Source organism: Ixodes scapularis, unplaced genomic scaffold (assembly GCF_016920785.2).
Source record: "Ixodes scapularis isolate PalLabHiFi unplaced genomic scaffold, ASM1692078v2 PGA_scaffold0__279_contigs__length_252992795, whole genome shotgun sequence".
NCBI lineage: Eukaryota > Metazoa > Arthropoda > Arachnida > Ixodida > Ixodidae > Ixodes > Ixodes scapularis.
This window is the reverse complement of record NW_024609835.1, coordinates 149,073,275-149,095,309: the sequence shown is the minus strand read 5'-3', so window position 1 is coordinate 149,095,309 and position 22,035 is coordinate 149,073,275. Positions and strand designations below refer to the sequence as shown.

The 22,035-nt window shown below is 42.8% G+C and overlaps 2 pseudogenes; both read left to right on the top strand.

Moving 5' to 3' along the window:
• Window positions 1-584: 584 nt before the first annotated feature.
• Window positions 585-1,920, top strand: LOC115320442 (annotated as a pseudogene).
• A 2,522-nt stretch (window positions 1,921-4,442) lies between these two features.
• On the top strand, window positions 4,443-18,528 carry LOC120848826 (annotated as a pseudogene).
• Window positions 18,529-22,035: the final 3,507 nt, after the last annotated feature.

Genomic DNA, 22,035 nt, shown 5'->3' with positions numbered 1-22,035 from the left:
TGACGTACAGGTACCTCGATCATGTATGCTGCCGAACGCGAAGCCCTCAAGAGCAGCGCATATTGTTGAATCTTTTAAGAATCAAATTTGAGAAAGGACAGAGGTCAACAGCAAAACTTTCCGGCTTTGACAACGCTTCCCTAAAGGTTCGGGCAAAGACACGAGCGAAACCATACAAATCGGAAGTTCCGACATCGATGCAATCAATCCCCCCCCCCCGCCCCCCCCACCCCCCCTCAAAAAACAAAAAAAATAAGCAGAAGAAAAAAATTGAAGTGGTTCAAGTCGGTGAGGTAAGATGGCTGCGCACTTGTTCGCCCTACTTGGCCCAGTCGGCCATGTTTCATCCATTCATCCATCCATCCAGCACAAGGCCGCGCGCCGCGCAGGCGCAGAGGCCGCGAGGATGTGCAGCTGGCGGAGCTGGCACAGCGAGCTGTCGACCAAACCTCGCAACGTCTATCAATGAAATGAGTGGGTGCTCGTCTCCATGAAACGACCTGTCGATGAAACGTCGCAGTGTCGACGAAACGATTTGTCCATGAAACGTCGTTCGACGAACTGATTGCCACCGGCGCGGGACTGGGTGTCGCATATCAACACGGTGGCGGCGCAGTGCAGTCCGAGTGGAGCGGTGGAATAACACTCGCTGTTGCGTCATCGAAGGCCAGCGGGACGGCTCGAGTGGCATCCAAGGACCGGGAAGCGACTGGAAACCTGGTCAAAATGAACAGAACTACAGATGGTGTTCCCCGATGACGACAATTCGCACTCTACGAGATGATGCTCCGGCAGACACAAACCGGGTGAGTCCGTTGCTGATTATTTTTTCGACAAGAACTTCCTCTGCTCGAGTGTGACGTCAAGGAAAGCTCACAATGGCGCAGTCTTATAATTGAGGAACTTCGGAACATGAACCACGCTGTGATCCCGCGGCTTCAAGCAGCGACGCTCGCAACGTCTTGCGATATTTTGCAAAAACTTCCTAATTTTTTTTCTTGAAATCACTCGTTGCAGAAGAAGCAGTCCGCAAGAAAAAAAACAAGAAACTATGAAGGACAAGTGACTCAAAAAGCTTTGCCAGGAGCTGAAAGGTCACAGGGTGTGTATAAAAGCATTTTTGTTAGAAAGTGTTAGTTTTATGGAGAGCATATCATTATTCATATAATGTTGCCATTTTGGTGCTTGGGTAGATATCTTTTTATCGATGTCATTGATTTTTCAAGTGTACTTATCATTTATTCATTCATATCAACTGCAAGCTGTTCATACCACTGAAGTAATTGGAGACTAGGTACACTGCTTCAGTAACCGTTGCACTGTGAGGGCAGATGACATATGTTATATTCGTCAGCATTAGACAAAGTTGGTGGACAGCGGGAATGCAACTTTGCAGGTTTGTCAGAGGTCACTGCTGTTAACCAGTTGCTTTGGACTTCCAATGTCCCACTTTGTTGTACAACCCTGATAATCTATCATTACTGCTTATATTTGCTGTTTGTAGCTTGGTGCATCTTCTGGGGACCCTGAGGACGTTGCATCACAAGCTCAAGGGCCCTTCTTCGCTGTACTCGCCCAGGCCTCTGCTGGTGAGGCCAAAGCTAGGTCCAAGGAGGCCCGGATAAAGGAGGGCAAGACCAGGGACGGCCAGACCTGGGTCAACGATGTCGAGACTAGGGCCAGCGAGCCTGAGCCTGAGATTGGGGCCGAAGCCAGTGCCGATAAGGTCAAAGCCAGGGTCAACGAGGCTAAAGCCAGGGCCATGACAATGAGGTGGAAGTCAGGGCCAACGAGGCCGAAGCCAGGGCACCGAGGCTGAAGGCAGGATGAAGCAGGTTGAGACCAGGACGGACCTGACAGGGGGACGCTGACGCTAGGGTTGCCGAGGCCAGAGCACAGGAGGTCGAGGCTGTAACGTAGCGTCCTTTGCATTCGGACGTAAGATGAAACAGTATAACCTATTTGACAAGGCCTAACTGCTCGATGTCGCACATTCAAGACATAACAGATTTTTTACTTAGGATATCATTTGCACCAAAAATAACTTTAGTAATCGATTTTATATACAGGTTTGCAGGTACATCCTCTGGGTGCCGCCATCTTCCTAGCTGGAGAGTGCGCGAGCTGCACCATAATCCAATTACGATGCCTTGAGACGGCGTTGTAGTCTGATCATGGCGCGACCCACAGCGCACCTAAGTACCCCACGGCAAGCAAGATGGCTGCGTCCATAGGCCGTACTTAGAAAGATGTATACAAAAAAAATATTATTATTTTTTTTAGGGACACATTGCTTTCATTTTTTGCGTTAAATTGTTAACAAGCTTCTCCGTATCCCGAAATAAGTACTACTGCTACTACCATTCTTTGTGATTCCATAAGTTTTTTCTTTTTAAATTAAAATGAATGCTGATACAGAAAAGGCTTTTTTGAAATCAGGGTAGGCAACATCTGTGACGGTGAAACACTGAATTGCGGTGCGAGAGCCGACCCTGCTTGGGTTTGGAGGTTTACTGTCTCTATGTTGACACAGAGTGTCAATTTTCATGCCTCAATTTGGTGTTTTGCTTACAGAAATAGCATGTGCATGGCTCTTTAAAGTTGCAGCTCTACATAGGTGAAATAAGGCCACTCATTGTATGATAAGAGTGGCAGCAGCAGTCTGTTTCGATTTGGGAGCTGTTTGCGAAGCGGCATGTTGACAGTAAGTGCCCGTGTCGAAAGCAGTAAAATATGCACAGAAACACTGAATGTGCTCTAGAGGAGCAATTTCGAAAGCAAAAGTGGCAGTCACTGAACTGAGCTGACTAACGTCAGGGAATGAGATTTGAGGGGTATTGGGGTGCGAAGCAGTCTGAAGGGAGAAAAATATTTCTCGTGCAAGTTAAAGGGCTCGAATAATTTCACAAACGGTGTCTTTATGGTGAGCATACACATGTCCAGCACTATGATGCTAGTGTTGTCTGTTGTTAACCAGTAGTTTTCCTACAATTTAATGCTTCCTACCGGCAGGTCTGCCACCCCTTGTTGCGGCTATGGAGACTCGTACAGTGGCAGCATACCTCGGCAAACCTCACTCATGAGGGCCCTCACTCACCCTCATCTTCACAGGTGAGGTGAGGGCGAGTGAGTTTCTGAACCAGGAAAATTCATGAGTGTGAATGTGAGTGAGGGCCGCGAAGGCGGTGAGGGCCGTGAGGGCTGTGAGGGCGGTGAGGGCCGTGAGGGCGGTGAGGGCCGTGAGGGCCGTGAGGGAGGTGAGGGCCGTGAGGGCCGTGAGGGCCATGAGGGCCATGAGGGCGGTGAGGGCGGTAAGGGGTATGAGGGCCATGAGTGCGTGAGGGGCGTGAGGGCGGTGAGTGGCGTGAGGGCCATAAGTGCGTGACTGGTGTGAGGGCGGTGAGAGCGTGAGGGGTGTGAGGGCCATGAGTGCGTGAGGGCAGTCAGTGGCATGAGAGGCGTGATGGCCGTGAGGGCGGTGAGTGCATGAGGTGTGTGAGGGTCATAAGTGCGTGAGGGCGGTGAGTGCGTGAAGCCCCCTTCAGATCGAGCATCTTTCTCAGCAATTTTGGTGTTAGTGGCGGGTTCTCTAGCTTTCCCTAGATCGACACGAATTGCTGAGATCGGGTTCGGCTCGAAATAAGCAAGCAACTCGGAGCAATTCGAATACGTTTGAAGCGGCTGCATCCAATTAGGGACGCAAAATTTTCACGTGATACCTTGTGCCGGTGATGATGACACAGAAAGACTTGGTTCTGGTTTGAAATCGATCATTTTTTTGGAAATAACCTGTTTCAGAAAGGTGCATTAGTATTCATCACGAGACTTAAATGCATAAAAACACGTTTATAACGCGTAATTGCGTCTAAATAGTGCAAGAAAAATAAGATTTTATGATGACGATGGCAAATTGCAGCAATTGGTTGCTGCATGTGATCGCGGGCGGCCCGTGTTGCTGGTGTTGCGACGTAAAGTTTCTGGGCGAAATTGACCCATCTAAAGCTGGCCTGAGTGGCGTGAGGGCCATGACTGCGTGAGGGGTGTGAGGGCCGCAAGGGCGGTAAGGGGCGTGAGGGCGGTGAGTGGCGTGAGGGCTATGAGTGCGTGAGGGCAATGAGTGCGTGAGGGCCGTGAGGGCGGTGAGGGCCGTGAGGGCCGTGAGGGCGGCGAGTGGCGTGAGGGCGGTGAGTGGCGTGAGGGACATGAGTGACTGAGAGGCGAGAGGGCCGTGAGGGCGGTGAGGGGCGTGAGGGCCGTGAGGGCGGTGAGTGCGTGAAGGCCATGAGGTTCAGTGAGGGTGAGTGAAGGGCTGAAGGTGAGTATGACTGTGAGGGTGAGGGTGAGTGAGGGGCTGAAGGTGAGTGTAGCTGTGAGGGTGAGGGTGAGTGAGGGGTTTAGGTGAGTGTGGCTGTGAGGGTGAGGGTGAGTGAGGGCGATCTAAAATGCCGACCTCTGAGTGGCAGGCCCCGTGGTTCAAGAGGATGTTATGGAGAACATGGTACGTAAGTATTTTTTTTTTCACATCGCGGTTAAAGGTGTGAATTTTTTATCTTGTCTTGTTGACTGTTGTTAACCAGTTGTTTTCCTACAATTTAATGCTTCCTACCGGCAGTTCTGCCACATCTTGTTGCGGCTACGGAGACTCGTGGAGTGGCAGGCCCCGTGGTTCAAGAGGATGTTGTGGAGAACACGGTGCGTAAGTTGTTTTTCTTCAAATCGCGGTTAAAGGTGTGAATTTTTTATCTTGTCTTTTTCCTAACCCTATAATGGCTTATTCACACCAAATTTTGACGCCGGGCGTCCAATTTTCAGCAGATTATTTTGATGCTCGAAGCACAATCGCAGATTTTTGACGCTGGGCGTCTGAAATCTGTGGAATATCCGGTGGCAAATCGGTCAGACTTTTCTCCCTTTTTTTGTGAAGGAGAAAACTATTCATTTATAACAGAAGGCAGGAATTGTAGTGCAAGATGTCACACCAGGGAATGCCAGCTTATGTTCAGCAGGACAACGGATTTCGGCGACCCGAAGAAATCTCGTGCAAGGCTCTGTCTAGTGCCTCCACAGCTTGCAATGGCCTTGCCGTTTGCCCCCCTTATCTTGCTCGACCTTTTTCTGTCGTCAGTCACAGCCGGTTTGCGACAGCTCACTGCCTTTTGGTGCCAAGGGAGGCGGGTGCAGCTTCAAAAAAATGTCTATTGCATCCTTTGTGACGTAGCAGACGTTCACAAATCGTTTTAAAACTCGCTTAGCAGACGACACATCAATGTCTGTTTTGTTGTGTTTTCGTCATTGATTGATACTTCATGGCAAGCGAAACCAACACAATCTAGACGAACTCGATGCCTTAGCTCCGATTTTCCATGTCACCTAAAATGAGTCGGTGCGAAGCGCGGATTGGACACGAGTGTCATGTCAGCCCTGACTGCCCATTGGGTGAGAACACAAGTCGCACCTGAACGATAATGCTTCACTAATGTTTAATCTTCAAATCTGTGCTCTGCTCGGTCCCCCTTTTGGTCACAGAAAATCCAGCGCGTCGACTCCGCAAACTCTTTTTCTCGCAGTGGCAGGCGACATGTTTGCAAACAGTCTTTTAGCTCTTTCACTCTCGCCAAGACGAAAATGGGACCCCAGTGCTGTGGACAGCTTCCGTTCCATGCTCGCATATTTCTTGGTTGTCACTGAGCAATCAATGCGCATAGGTAACCTACTCGAAATAATTGATGGTGTTTGTTAAAAGCTGACCTCTAACTTCTCCCGCCGACGAGCATTGGCACGGCAGGATTGTACTAGGGAAACTGATTTCCCAGGTACATCATACGGGCACGGCAGGAGGTAGTAAGCCCGAACAGTTCAGTCTTTTTTTTTTGGCGAGGAAATTCGGTGGGCAGCGAGTCTGCTTTTTAGAAGTATGAACGAGCCACAAGTTCTAGTAAAAAATGTGTCTTTTAGAGAGGTTCAACTATTAGAACCATAGATATACTTACTGCCCTTATAATGTGAGGTCTAAGCGTCTATATTCCACTAGGATGTGCCAAGAGGTAGGCATTGGAATTTATGGAAGAAGCTTAGCAATGTTAATGCATGGATAGATAATGGTTCTTGAAACAGTGCTAACTGCATTGTTGGTTTTATTTCTGATTTGTGCCTTGTTGTCTGTTTCTGTCGTGTTCTTAAATCTCAGTGATTTGCTTTGTTCATAGTTTGCAAGGTTTCAGCAGACCCGTCCTTGATCTTTAAAAGATCCTCTCTTTTTATTAAGGGGGAACATGGGTCCTTGGAGCCAAAAACGTCCTAAAACTGTATTCTTTTGAAAATGGCGATGGCTGACGTTCTTCTGAAATTCCCAGGCTTTTAATTTTGTGGGTGAATATTTGGGCTATAAATCAACTAATAATGTCTATGCAGGCTGAATGTGAGTTGAAGTTGACTCTAAAACATTGCTTTCACAAGACACAATTTTTGGACTCGTGAAAAATTTGCAGAAAAATCTCAGCATCCAGAGCAGATAGAAATATAACCTTTCCGGAAATGTGTAGCTAAATGTGTGAAGGATACAATGTTGAGAGCAAATTTTTTAATAAAAGTCTAGAAAATTTTCTATTTGATCTTTTGTTTTATTACTTGTTAGCCATGCATTGAGCACTGAACTTCAATGTGTGGTACAATCACTAATGGTGGGTTTATCTTAAAAGTACTTACAACATTGTAGGCTCAACACTTTCTAGTAATCTAGCCATGTGTCAAAAAGGATATTTTGTTGAGCAGTTTTTTTCCTATCGTTCCTCCAAACAAAGGCAGGCAAGTTTTAATTACCTTAAGGACAATTCTCCTGACTGAGAAAACGACCAGATATATGAAATCAGCACAGAAAGCTGAACAAGCTTATGCAGTTTCACTGGGTTTGGTCAGAGAATAAGAAAAAAAGCTCCAAGACCAGTGTACCCCCTTAAATACTGTATATGTCTGTTCATCCTAGTTTAGGCCATCCCGACAATGTCAGGAATGCTTTCTGCTGATCATTTTCATAACCTAATCAAATTCTGTTAGAACTCAGTGAACAATTTCTGCAACTTAGATATCCCTCATTGCTCTTATGAATTCTGAGAACTGGATGAAACCAGTGTATTGGGTTCACTATCTTTCGATGTTTTTCCGAGTGATGCTGCCGTACTCCATGAATGTGGCCACCGGAAGTTCTCATTCAGCCACTTTAGGGCATGTAGCAATTAACTGGGTGAGGCGTTTTCAAAGCCCGAGGATATAGTGGTGCCTCAATTATAAGACTTTCAGGAGACTGCGCGAAAACATTGGATTATCCGAAAAACAACAATACACTGATCTCACTAGGCATTCGGCGCATGCGTCACGCCGCCATGACGCCGAAGGCAGTGCATGAGAAAGCTCGTGCTGCCTCGTGCTCCGCACGCGCAGAGTTTTAGGGAGGTTTCCGCACGTGCAGAAAGACTAAAGTTCCCTCAATGCATTGCGGCAGCGGTGGCGTAGTCGAACTGGCTGGTCAGATGGGTCTATTACGGTGCTCAGCCTCATGGGATAATAATATGCAGGACTTCTAAATAGCCTTTAAGCCGATAATCTGGGCGTTGCCTTTGAGTGCTGGCATTTCAGAAATAAAAAAAAATAAACAGAAAACTGCTTCAATAAACGTCGCAGATCAAGCCTGGAATGTGCTCTACAGCGGATGTTTTGTTCAGCTTCAATAATACTTCCCCAGTCGACTGCTGCATGCTGCAAGATTATCAATTCAGAACTTCCGGAGGCTGCAATCACAGAGTGGAGAAGCGTAATTATAGTTGGGGGCCCATACTACAGGCCACTTGCAAGCTCTCTTAAGGGGACACTTGCATGGCTGTTGGGGATATTCATAACTATTAGCCATTAAAGGCGTAAAAGCGCCAAAAAACACAAAAACTAAGGCAAAGCTAGACAATTGTCTACCTTCGTCTTAGTTCTTGGCCCACTCGCAACTGTTGTTTATTTGGATAGAACATTTACTATATAGGCCCCATCGGCCAGCCCATCATCACTTGGCGCAAATTATTTTTGTTTATTAGGGCGATTGATGCCTCACTTACACACTCTTTCCATTTTTCCCAAATATCATATTCCTTATGCAGTTATCTGCTTGTTTTGTCATTTTATCTTATACTTAGTGTCACCATAGTTATACTTAGTGTCACACAATTCAAGGAAGCCGGTCGGTGGTACCGCATTACTGTGGTGTTCTCGGCACACAATAAGATAGCTCGGCTCTGCCACAGAGCCGACAGGCCCTGGACGCCGTCTTAGCCTTGCAGCATAAAACACAAGGATAAAATTGCTGGGTGTGCCTTGCGGGTTGTGTATCAGATACCACTATTGTGAGGAGCAGTGTATATTGGCCAGATGGGCAGGTGTGTGAATGACCGTGGCCGTGAGCACGCGGCTGCCACGCGAGCTAGCCTGTTTGGCCACCTCGCCATTCACTGCAACAAATGCCCCTGTTCCCCGGTATAGTATTAATAATAATAAAAATAATAATAATAATAAGTTTATTTCGACTTGCATATGTCTGGGAGGCTGCGGAAAAAGAAGACGCGAAGTCCTGTGACGTGGCCACCAGCTCCCATTACCGCACTCGGCACGTACCTCTAAGGATACCGAAAAAAATGAACATCAATTACCTAATTTACATCAAAATAAGTTTACGGATGAAAACATTTGAAGAGTCGCAAAGTTGAGTGAAAAAGAACAAACACTGTTACACATAATATAATTGATCACATTTGCACATTTGAACTAATGGCACAAGTGGCAGGTGCGTATTGTTAGATTGACTGAAAATATAATTTGACCATTTTCCAAAACATCTGTACATTGCTAGAGTTGTGTACCGTTTGAACTATATTTGCGTGATTATTCAGTTAGTCAGCAATTTGATAAGGAAGTGTTTGAGTTCCATAGTTTGTTCTGACGTTTTGTTTGAAGTAAAAGGTGTGTCTAAGAGTGTAATCGGCAGGCTTATGATGGTAGGCGTTGAAGAAAAGGTCCCATCCCGCTTTATCTCGTCAAATATAATGTTCGCTAATTTAATAGAAAAAACATGTCCGATGGGTAATAGCTTGTATTTTTCGAATGTCGGCGATGTATTGAATATAACTTAAATTATCTATGAACCTGACGGCCTTCTTTTGTAAAAGAAAAACTTTTTCTATGTTTGTTTTTGTCGTGGTTCCCCAAACTAAAAGACAATACTGTAGGCGGAAATACACAAGAGCTTAGTAAAGCTGCAGTTTAAGCCAGTTTGGTAACAAATGTTTGATTTATTCAGCATACCAATTGAACGTGATAAATCACATCTAATTTTATTTACATGGTTCGTCCAACTTAAGAACTCCTCAAACCAAACCCCAAGGAACTTATGAGCCGAAGTGCTTTCTATCTTAGAGTTTAAAAATGTAACATTCAGCTTACGCTGAACAAGTTTATTTCTGGACCTGAATATAACATATTTTCTCTTCGCTGTGTTTAACTCTAGTTGGTTAGACCGCAACCACTGAGATAGCTCATTAAGCCAGCAATTTGCACACTGTTCAATTTCATCGAGATTTGTCCCGGAAAAGAAAACGTTGTTGCCGTCCGCGTACAGGGCAATATCGGGGGTTCGCGGTATTTTAACTATGTCATTTATATATGCCAAAAATAAGAAAGGTCCGAGGATTGAACCCTGAGGAACGCCGTATTGTATCAGGGAAGTTTGTAATTTAAAACCGTTTAGAGATGTGAATTATCGTCGAGATGATAAGTAATTCTTGATAAGTGCGAGAGCTAACCCCTTATACCATATCGCTGTAGTTTTCCAAGAAGAATATCATGCTTCATAGAGTCAAAAGCTTTCCGAAAATCTAGGAATATACCGAGTGTGTAAAGTCGATTTTCTATGTTACTTATTATTTTGTTTTTTATGCATAGCAGAGCTTTTTCTGTAGATTTTCCTTTCTGAAACCCATTCTGACAAGATGTTATAACATTATTGTAAAGAACATATTTGGAAAACCTACTGTTGATTACCTTTTCTGCTATTTCTGAAAATAATGGAAGCACTGATATGGGCCTGTAGTTGTTTAGGTTAGTTAATGTACCGCCTTTGTGTATAATAGAAACTCTAGCTAATTTTATTTTATTAGGAAATGTACATGTTTCAAGAATTCTATTGACTATATGAGCTAGAGGAGAACAAATCCAGTCTTTTACTGCTTTGATGGGGGCTACCTTCAATTCATCATATCCAGAGGCGCTGCTGCACTTCAACGAGGCAATTATATCATTAATTTCTGTTTCATTGGTGTGAGTAAAAAATATAGAGTTAGCTAAGTTAATGGTTATGTACGTTTCATGGTTGCTGTAGTCCATTAATGTGGGAACGCTGCCACCTGCATTCAAAAAATGCAAGTTGAACCTCTCGGCCAGTGACACGTGAGAATATGTCTGATCGTCTATTGTGAGTTCATTTGGTATGACATTAGGGACAGGGGATAGTACAGTCGCCGGCCATATGAGCTCCCCCGGCCGAACGCCGACCGGAGCAGCGCAAATCCCGCATGCGGCGCGTCGAGCGTTGCCGCGTTCTGGGAGCCGGGCTATTGGGACCAAACTATTCCGCTATCAAAGGGGTGGACGCAGGAAGTTTAATAGCATTCCGCGTTTTGGAACGTGAATCTGAAGCACGGCCGATTACAATCCCCCTTCCGGTTGAAGATAAACGCAGACGGCCTATCGAAATTCTTCACTGCATAATATCTCTGACGTGTTATATGCTATTTTTTTTTCGAAACCGTTTTGTCATTTTAAATAGTTCCTACCCGAAGAGTAAGCGTCCGCACAAGCCACCCCTTTCTTACAATCTTTCTTAAACCTTGACTAGACAATGACAAGCGATTTAGAAATAATTTTGTTAATCTATAAGGATATGCTATAAATAAAAAAAAAGATTTGTGTCAAAGCAGAATGAAGATTCAGGCACTTTTCTTGAACGCGTTTTATCGAGGAGAACCTATTGTTCTGCGCTCAGTAGCGTGTTGCTTCGCCATGGGTGACTCTCTACACGATGATTTTGCAGATGGCTTCCTGGTCGGCCACTTCTCGCTGGCCGAGGGATCATTGTTTTCATTCCTAATATCATATCAAACAAAGGGAATTCTACATTTGTAAGCATCGATCGAAGACTGCTGCTTTATCTACGCCTAAAGCAAGCTCCAGTTTATCAGCAGTTGTAATATCATCTCCGAACACTTGGGGCCAACACCCGAAGACGGCAATTCTAATTGGCCATGCTTTTGTGATTCACACTTCTAAAGGCTGGAATCACGATAAAAGCTATGCGTCCACCCCTTTGATAACGGAATGGTTTGGTCCCAATAGCCTGGCTCCCAAAACGCGGCAACGCTCGACGCGCCGCGTGGGGGATTTTCGCTGATTCAGTCGGCGTTCGGCCGGGGGTGCTCATATGGCCGGCGACTGTACGTCTTTACCAGTCTTCCATACTTTTTCTGTGCTGTTTTTTATAGATACAAATTTATTTGTATAATATCTAACTTTCGTTTTTTTTTAAATCCACAGCCAGTTTATTACGTTGCTTTTTGTATGCAGTCAATATGTTAAGGTCTCTAGTTTTGATAAATTTATCGAACAGCTTATTCCTTGCTTTTATTCTTTTGTATAACTCTGCAGTAACCCATGGTTTCTTTGATTTGTTGTGCTTTTTACATTGAACCCAAGGAAAAGCTGAGTCATAACATTCTCCTATTCTTTCCACGAACTTATCATACGCTTTATCAGGGTCTAGTTCGGTTAGAACATCGCTCCAGTTATCGTTCGAAATGAGTATGGTAAACTGTTCAATATTTTTTTGGTGACTAGTATGGCGATAAGTCAGCTTTTCATGTGCGCTAGTTTGCTTACTGTCCGAGTTCTTCCAGCAGATAAAACAAAATATAGGAAAATGATTGCTTAGATCCACCGAAAACACGCCTGCTTTTGTGCCATGAGTTTCATAATTGGTTATACAAAGATCAATGAAAGCTTGAATGTGTTCCGTTATGTTGACTAAGTTCCGTTATGTTGACTAACGCATGTTGACTAAGTTTGTACAACCAAAAGACTGTATTTTTTCAAGAAATTCAACTTTCAGCGGTTCATGAGACAGTAAGTCTATATTAAAATCGCCTTCTAGGACAATCTGAAAATTCATGGAAGTAACATACTCCAGTAAGCCTGTAATGAAACTAAAAAATATACTAAAGGATCCGTTCGGTGGCCTGTATATTGCAGCAATAACGGTTCTAGAACTTTGAACTACTAATGATTCATAAATATAATCAACACCCGTGAAGTCTGGAATAATTTTATATTTCAGACCTTTGCGCAAATAAAGTGACACTCCACTTCCTTTCCGGTTTGTACGATAGATTTGTTCGCTCTTGAAATTTTGAAGTTAATAACATCACAGTCTCCGGTAAAAGACGTCTCCGTGAATGCCAAAATATCAAAGCTATGAGTTAGTAAACTTAAAGATATTTCAATCTCATCACTTTTATTTCTAATGCTTCTCGCATTTAAATGAAACAGAGATGTGTTTGATTTGTTCATCAAGATTTCGCATCGTTTTAGTTTATTAAAGGATTCACAGTTATAATAACAGTTATCAATAGAGGATCCTTCCATTTCGTAGATAACACATCCCGATTGGTTTGAAACCTTCAGTGTATCTCTGCAAAATAGTCTTAGCTATTGGTCTATTTTGTACAATACAAGCAGGAAGTGCGTGACAGATTTTTTGTCCTGGAAAAGCAGGGGGAACCCGCCGCACGTACGTCACGGGTCACATTCATAACTTTGTAACAGAACATTGTTTGGCTCTCTCGGATACCAGGTATCAGTAATAAAACAATGTAGAACATGCAACAAAATAAATTAAGATGTGGACATGTATTTTCAGTGTTAGTTAGAAGACTTGGTGCGCTTAAGTTAAACATTTTAAGTTTTTTAACTGATATGACATCACGTAGACAACGTTTGAAAGAAGTGGTGGGATAACAATCGCACACCATGATTATACTCCGGGTAGCTACAAGTGCTTACTCGATTTTTCCAGGTCACTTTCATTCTTGATACGGATGGGACGGTCATTCGTTTGCTTCCTAACAAAAGTCTTTCTGTCCTTCTGCCAAACAAACTGGTAGTGCTTCTTCGCCACCTTTGTTTTGGTCAGCCACAGTAGCCTTTTCGTTTGGGGTGTCAGGTTCTCCATTATCCGGATATGCGACGGGCTTTCCTTAAGCACAGCCCTCTTCTCGAACCACCGACCTCTTGTGAGTCGGGAAGTAAACCTAATCACACAGAAGGAACCTTGTCTCGTTTGCCAGGCAGTCTATGTAAGGCCTCAATGTCTCCCTCGGTTAGCTCAGTAACACCCAGCAGGTTCGCCACCTCCTTCAATCTGTTCAGCAGGTTTTCGTTTGCGAAACATGGAAGATCATGCACCTCTGGGTTCTGCCTTCGGCTGTACTGTTGCAGTTCATTTATTTCATGTTTTAGGTCCCCAATTTCTTTTTGCGTTCCGCTGTTTTCTTTTCTACACGTTTCTTCAGTTCTTTTATGTCTTTATCTTGTTTCTTTATCTCCGCAAGCACTTCATCGTAGCTATCGGACATGCTTTGCAAGGACTGCTCAATCTTATATACTGTTTCCATCATGAAAAGAAGAGAGTCTACTTTCTCCCTGATTGACATGATTAAGTCTAGCTTTTTTATGATTTCATCCATCTGACCACCTCGCTTTTCTTCTTCTAGATTCGTTGACTTACTTGAGTTACTTCCTCTTGTTTTCGCGATGGTGCATGTGGCACATTGCCACAACTCTTTTGTTGCTTCAGAAACTTTTTTTTTTGTCAGCTGGGCTTTTGTAACCATTATGTTCAGATTCCCGCAGATACATTGACAAAACAAGCAAAGAACTGCATGAGGCATATGAAATTCGGAAAAAAAGAAAGAGTGTGTAAGTGAGGCATCAATCGCCCTATTAAACAAAAATGCTTTGCGCCGAAGTGATGATGGTTGGGCTGGCTGATGGACCCTATATAGTGAATGTGCTTTCCAAATAAACAACAGTTGCGAATGTACCTTGTGTTGTCTACCTTCGTCTTTGTCGTTGTTGTTTTTGGTGCCTTTAAGCCTTTAATAAAATTAACGAACTATCCTAATGAACCACTTTACTATTAGCTAGCTATGTTCATCAAACACTTCCTTATCACCAGCATGTCACGGCCCTTCGTGCGCATGCGCCCATCTAAAAGGCGTTCACATTGATATATTCACTATATTTGGTTCCATTATTATGTTTCAGATAACCTTTGATGACACTGCGGTTCCTGAACTGCAGTTGAAGCATGTCGACACGAAGCAGCCGTCCATTTATGCCCAGGAACATGCAGTCATGGTGTTTTGAACCGAGGCCCTGACAAACTGCTGCCTTACTGGGTCGGCAATGAAGGGAAAGCTTCCTAAAGAGGGAGTTAAGGACTTGATAAGTGAGTAAATTGCGGTAAAAAAAGAAATGGCAAGCACAATTGCAATCAAACTTAACAGGAACAAATGCTAAGTCTACTCTTGACATATATTAGACTTGAATCCTGGACAAAAGCTCACCAGGTGAAAATTTTATGTCGGTCTTAACACGAGCGCAGACAACTTTGGTGCATGCGTGCGACACTAAAACACAACTATGAATTAACTCTGACAGGCACATGGTTTGTTGATTAGAGTGGAAACAAGTTTATTTATCGATTGGTTTGAAGCAAATGCAGTCCCCTACTGCCTCCAGCAATCTTGGTTGGTCTCGGTGTACCTGGAATTCCTGTCAAATATTTTCCAAACGGTTCTGGCATACCTTGAGTCCATCCAGATTGTTCTTATCAGCTTCAGCTCCACTCAGTTTGGTGACAAATTATGGTCCCAAATCGTTGCTTCTGTGCCTGTTATGGCTTACCTGTCGACACCGTTGCATGCAGTTCGGGATACGCCGTCGAGTTGAAATCCAGAGTCGGAGCAGCACCGGCCGCACCACCCACCTAACCGAGACCGACCAACCGAGAGAGGCTCCAGAGCAGCCTTGCTTATCTAGCCGTTATAGCAACTGCTCCGTCTGCGGAAGCGGCAATCGGTAGCATCGGCAGTGGGCAGCGTCGGTTCGAGTTTGTCGCGATCGGTAGTGAAAGTTAAACGATCTACGGCCGGAAGATATGTTTGGTGGGTCACTGCTACTTCTCTCACTTCAATTTCAACTTCGACCGTATCTCTTGCAGTTCAGCTGGGCACGGACAGCGTTGCGAAGCTGACGCGCCGCATCCGACCAGGCAACAACGGCACCTATGTCCTAGGCTAATAGGGTAATATTGTCACGAATGACAAGCCGAAACAACGAATAACTGGGGAAAACAAATGTTTAATGGGACGAACTTGCGCCCAAAAATAAAAAGGGGACAGAAGAAAGCAAAGCGTCGCGGGCGTCGAAGTCGGCGTGACAGCAGAGTAGAATGCTGAGGCGAAACTCACTCGACAAGGTAGCGGGCGGCCTCTTATCTAAGAGTGAGTCACTATCTCGAAGATTCGGCGGGGAAGGTTCGCGCGTAGCGCGCTCGGGGCGAGAGTGAACACGCGCTTTCTAGAACAACAAAAGCAGGGATATACGACAGAAGTTATGTGTTAAGCAAGAATAAACGAGAGCCTTCTACAAGTCCGTGAGGCTGCGCGCGGCAATATAATATAACGTAAAGAGTGGCCGCAGCCATATATGCCTCAGCGGCCAACTGGACTGTTATTGCACCTAGCAGCTGTAGTGAAGTTTGTTTCGGGTCCTGTTTTGGCGCTTCCGTTCATTTTATTTATTTATTTGTAAATACTGTGCGCCCTTCTGGGCGCTTTACAGGAGTAGAACGTCAGTTTTATATCATGCAATGTTGTATACATTCCTTAACACATTTTATATTTCATATGAATTTGCAAAACCGCAATGGTACACATCACGTTACACAAGCTATCAATGAATCTAACCAAGAAAATAACACTTCTTTTACACATTCATAAACAGAAATGGAGAGTTTACTATAAGTCAAGTAAACATTTCTCGAATAAAGCTAATGAGTCACAATTCACAGCACTTTCAGGAAGCTTGTTCCACCTTTCAACTGTTCTAACAAAAAATGAATACTTGTATGTGTCATTATTAATTCGCGGAACTTGCATAGCCTTATTGTGTACCCCCCTTACTGGTCTAGTAATATGTGGTTGTCGAAAATCCGATGTGTCCATATTTAGTAAGTCCTTTGAAAACATATAAATAACCTTTAGCCTTGCTATCTCTCGGCGGGTGTGAAGAGGTTGGAGACTGAGCTGTTCAAGCATGTTACTAACGGAGTCCATTCGACGGTATCTCGAAAGGATGAAGCGAGCAGCCTGTCTTTGTATTTATTCCAATTGTTTTATTAGATTGTGTCAGTACGGATCCCACACCGCGCGGGCATATTCTAAGGTGGGCCGTATAAATGTTGTGTATGCAGTCAATTTCACCTGACTTGTGGTTTTGCCTAGGTTTCGCTTCAAAAATCCCAACTTTTTGCGAGCTGTAATGCACACAATGTCGATGTGGCGATTCCATGTGAGGTCGGTTGATATCGTAACTCCTAAGTACTTAAAGTGATCAACTAGGGCTATGTGATCGTCTCCAACCCGATATGTGTAGGGTAGGATGTTCGCTTTTTTGCTAGTGATTCTGGCGGATACAGTTTTATCTGGATTAATTTTCATACTCCATTTTTCACACCATTTCTTAACAGAGTTGATAGTCGAGTTTAAGTTTTTACATGTCATTACATGTCTAGAGACGGAGGTGTCTGCTATTGGAATCGGTGGATGATTAATATCAGTGATTCCGTTCTTATTATGCGGTATTTTTGCGCCACCTAGTCTGCAATGACTAAGAAGTATATATATTTCAGCTAGTAATTCATTGCTCAAACGCACGTGTAAATTCGTAACTAGAGCAAATGGGAAGCCCGCACAAAATGTAATATAAAATAAAAACCGCGTCACTAAACAAAGAAAGGAGACAAAATGAATGGCTAACCGCCAAAGTTGTACCAATTCACAAATCGGGCAACCTTCTTAGCGTCGAAAACTACAGAACGATATCGTGGACATCAAATTCATGCAAATTGCTCGGGCACATTATTTGTAAACGGCTCGTAGATTTCATTGAAAACAAAAATCTTTTCTACAACAAACAGCACGGTTTCTGCAGGAAGCTCTCGACTATTACTCAGCTATTTGAATCAACGCATCAGTTTGGTGATGTACTAAACGCACGTGGCCAAGTCGATGTTGTGTCTATCGACATATCTAAGGCATTCGACAGAGTCATAAATAGCAAGTTACTGGAGAAATTACTGCGTCTCGGTGTTGATAAGAACTTCGTTTCTTGGATCAGGTCATATCTTTGTGATCGGAGGCAGTATGTTGAAATAGACGGTCATGCGTCATCTATTTTGACTGTCTTGTCTGGCGTACCCCAGGGTTTTGTTTTGGGGTCGGTTTTGTTTTTAATTTATGTTAACGATATCGCTCAAAATATTGATTCGGCTGTGGAAGTACGATTGTTTGGTTTACATTATTGTGGAAAGTGCGGACGATCAAATCTTGTTCAGTCGTTTCTTGTTCTTGTTGACTATTTTGCGATGGTGTGAGAGGTAAAATTTGCGCATCAATTTTGATAAGAAACTGCCGCAAGTATAACTAAAATGAAGTCTCCTTTAAGGTGTTTGTACGAGATAAGTGGTATAAACCTGCAGCGTTCTAACATTTTTAAGTATCTCGGTGTTACAATATAAGGTGATCTCAACTGGAACACGCACATTGGAAATGTATGTGATTCTGCGTATAGAATACTTTGTTTTTTAAAACAAAGTTTCAAAAAACAGTGTTTTTGAAACTTTGTGTCAGCAACTGTTTTTGAAACTCCGATGTCAGAACCAAAGTTTATAAAACCTTAATGCGCCCAAATTGTTTATTTGGTTTCGTGCGGAAGACACACGAACCCAAATAAACAAGTTGGAGCGTATTCAAAGGCTTGCTGACAGGTTTATATTTTCTAGATATAATAGACACGAGTCTGTTTCGGCACTGTTAAGAGATGCCCAGTTATCCCCTTTAGCATTAAGGCGGAAAATTGCACGACTAAAATTTGTTTTATTTGCGGTATTTTAACCATTGTATTATCGCCACGCAAAACTACATAAGACCTCCTGGTAGACGGTCCCGACGCTTAAACAATGAATTTTCAGTTGATCCTTGTATACACAGAACTGACATCTATAAATGCTTGTTCCTTGTGAAGACCATTGAAGAATTGAATACGCTGCATCAAGTGATCTTTCCGACGTCTCTTCTGTTGAAACATTTGAGGGAAGGTTGATGGATTGGTTTACTGATGATTAGCTCCATCTCTTTATTGTCACTCTCAGCAGCAGTGCATTTATGATTATCAAATGTATATGACTGTGTACGTGTCTTTGTGTATTTTATTTCTACCCCCTCCTGCAATAACCCGAAAGGGTTGGCAGTATTTGAAATTAAAAAAAAAGTTAACAAGATGATTGAGTAATGAACACCTATTGTAAGCACAAAAACAGCATGAACAAAAGTAACCGCTTTGCAGGCTTCCTTTGCTCGCACCACCGTAAGTGCGAGCAAATGAGATTCACGCGAGCGAGCTCGACGCTTTAAACGAACATGTAATGCAGGCAGGCACCTGAAATGAAAGCGTCGTTCAGGAAATACGTTCGTGTTTGTAGCGTCAGCTCGTTTGAATTTACGAGAAGCAGAGAGAGCTTTTTGGCGGGAAAGCGTAAAGAGACCCCTTAGCAAAATCCGCGGCTCTTAAAGTATAGAAAAACTCGTAAGGATGCAGGCGAGTTGGTGAATATTAACCATGTTGAATATAATATAAGACTCTATAAGGATGTGGACTAAATAAACGAGTTATCTGAGTTTGAGACGTCGTCCTGTCTATTTTCTGTCCCTTCTACGTTTTGATGTTTCTTCTCTACCCCAGTCTCAGGTTAATTCAACATGGTTCTTAAAGTATACTTTTTTTTGCACTTCCAAAAGTATGCTTGATGCTCTAAATTGGCCGGATTTTAGCATACTTCTGACACACTTGAAAAGTAACATTTCACCATCCTTTCAGGATACTTCGAAGCACACCTGTAAGAGGCGTTTTAGTATACTTCCTACGCACTTCGAAAGTAACATTTTGCCATCCTTTTAGGATACTTCTAGCATTCTTGTAAGCGGCGTTTTAGTATCCATTTAGGCAATCTTTCAGCACACTTCTGAGCAGAATTTTAGTATGCTTTTTACGCAGGCCTTTAATATTATGAAGTGTACCCCAGATTAAGCTTGGAAGAAGGCTTTCAAATATAATCCGGGGTACACTTAGTAGAACTTTTAAAGCATTTCACCAATTTATTCCTGACAAATTCCAGATAGGATATATAGAAAATTATATTGTCTTAGCAATTGCCGTAGTTTGCACGTATCGAAACTAAAATGCATTACGTTACAGGCTTTAATGTGGACGAAGACTTCAATGTGACGACAAATTAAAGTAAGAAGTTTTTATTAAACAAATATATTTTTGAAAAAAACAGACACATGTTGCCTCCAACGAACACACTTACGATGGAACAAAAAACATATGACTTTAACTGGCATACAAATATCACAGATGCACTTAAAGCTTTAAACATGTTCTTATTAGAAGTAAAAAAAATTACAAACTATCATGCTCAAAAAAACGAGTAAAAACAGTATGGCGCCTGTTAAAATAAAACCGAAAATATTTATCATCTACCATGACTGAAGTAACATCACCTACATGACTGAAGTAAAATTAATAAAAATTTAATGCACTTGTTAAATAAAATCTAAAATAATAATCGCTAATCAGGTTGAAGAGAAAAAAAAGCCAATGCACAAAATAAATGAAAATGAAAGCTAATTCTTGCTCTCATTTTGTAGTTTTCTTCTGCGTGTTCGATGCTTTCTTGTGAGTGTAGGGAGTATTTCTGCACTTCCTTTGCTGGTATCCTTTCACCGACTTCTGAGTTTCCCCAGGAGATTCGGCAATAACAAAAGCCGGAAAGGGAAGAGAATGGACAATTACGGAACTTGCCTTAAAACTTCATACTTAGCTAATACTACTTCATGATACTTTATGTCCACATAATTTTAGCAAATTTCACAAAAACAAATCAACGACAAAAAGTTAATCATCTAAATAGATTGAGCACGGGGACCAATTACTATGTTTATTAGCAACTGCGAAATATTGCTGCTGTGAAATAATCTAAAATAAGGCATTTTTTCAATTTGCAATGCATTAAAGTGATCATGAAACAATTTTACTGTGGAAAGAGTCTGGAGCTCGTTACTTTTATTTCTTCTACCTTATCACAAGTACGAGAAAACAGACCATGATCCCTCGAATTGTTGCAAGTGCGCTGTGTTGTCAGAAAGGAAAAAAAGGTCAATTTTCTATCATGCAGCTTATGGTAGCCACATGAACTACTGGCATGGCGCCAATAGTGGTTGAGTTTGCGAGTTGAGTCGGTATCTACCCTTTTTGAAGCTAAGGTTTTTATAAATGTTGTCATTCACTCATTTGGCTTCCCATTCATGTCACACGCATGTGACCTGGAAAGGACTTTAAAAGTTGAGGATCCCCCCAAACTTAAGTCTATTTAATTTTTTTAATAAAACTAGTGCACCTTGGCAAAAATTGTTTCCTGATCTTCACTGCACATGTGACGGTGAGCCACTGCCGCACTTACTTGGCCGAAGTCTGAAGACTATTTCGTAACCCGATTTAAAAGTGTACACGCATAGCATTTTTTGCGACAAGGACTCTATAACTTTCCGATATCAGCGAACAAAAATTTATTGTTATTGTTAGCCGAGGAGCCCCCTCCACTCTTGACATTGTTGCAATTGAGAAGTTGAGAAGCCTAGACGCCTTGTAAACAATAATGCAGATATATGGAGTTATCAGAATGGTGTAGGAACGATTGAGGAAGTTCAGGTGCTGAGAGCATCCTAAGTATACTGTACAAGGAACCCTGTTTGAGAACCCGTGCTTCAGAATATTTGGCTAGAAAGTCGGAGATAGCGTAGGCTAGACAATAATTTTAAACACACAGCTGACCACATTTATTTAAATTTTGATTCTGCCATCTTTTTATAATTCAAGATTTACTGATGCAAAACCAACTGAGGCCATACTGTACCAAACAGTTACTTTAAAAGCAACTGGACAAGCTGAAGGTTTTGAAACATTCAGCAGCCTTAAGCAGGGGTAAAAAGTCAGCTGTCTTCAGAAAATTGTACACAAAGGTAAACAATACTGAAGGTTCGTTAAGTTTAATCGCTGAGATACATCAGCGATCAAAATTAGCCGGAGGAATATCAGAGTGAATTTTAATATAGACAAAAATTAAATTATGCTAAAACTGGGGCACAGTATTGGAAACCGGAGGTGTAGCGCAAGATGTAATGACACAAGAGGACAAATACCTCAACATAAGCACAAATAACATTCATGGCCACCGAGGCACAAGTCCAATGGTAATCAGACAAAAGCTCACCGGACAGAAGCTTACCCAACAAAAGCTCACCCGTTTTTTTTTCGCAGACTCGAGCAATTGCTCACCTTTCTTTTTTGGCTACCCGGTGAATCACGAGCTTGGCTAAAGTGCGGACGCAATGGACATTGCACTATTTTTAGAAGTGGTACCCCATCGCATGGGCAAAGGGCCTTACTGGCAATGGTAGATGACCCACGTTGATCACCACAGACGAATGGTATAGAGTTACTAGGACTGCGGACGTAGATAATCAAACTTTTACAATGCTGAAATTCGCG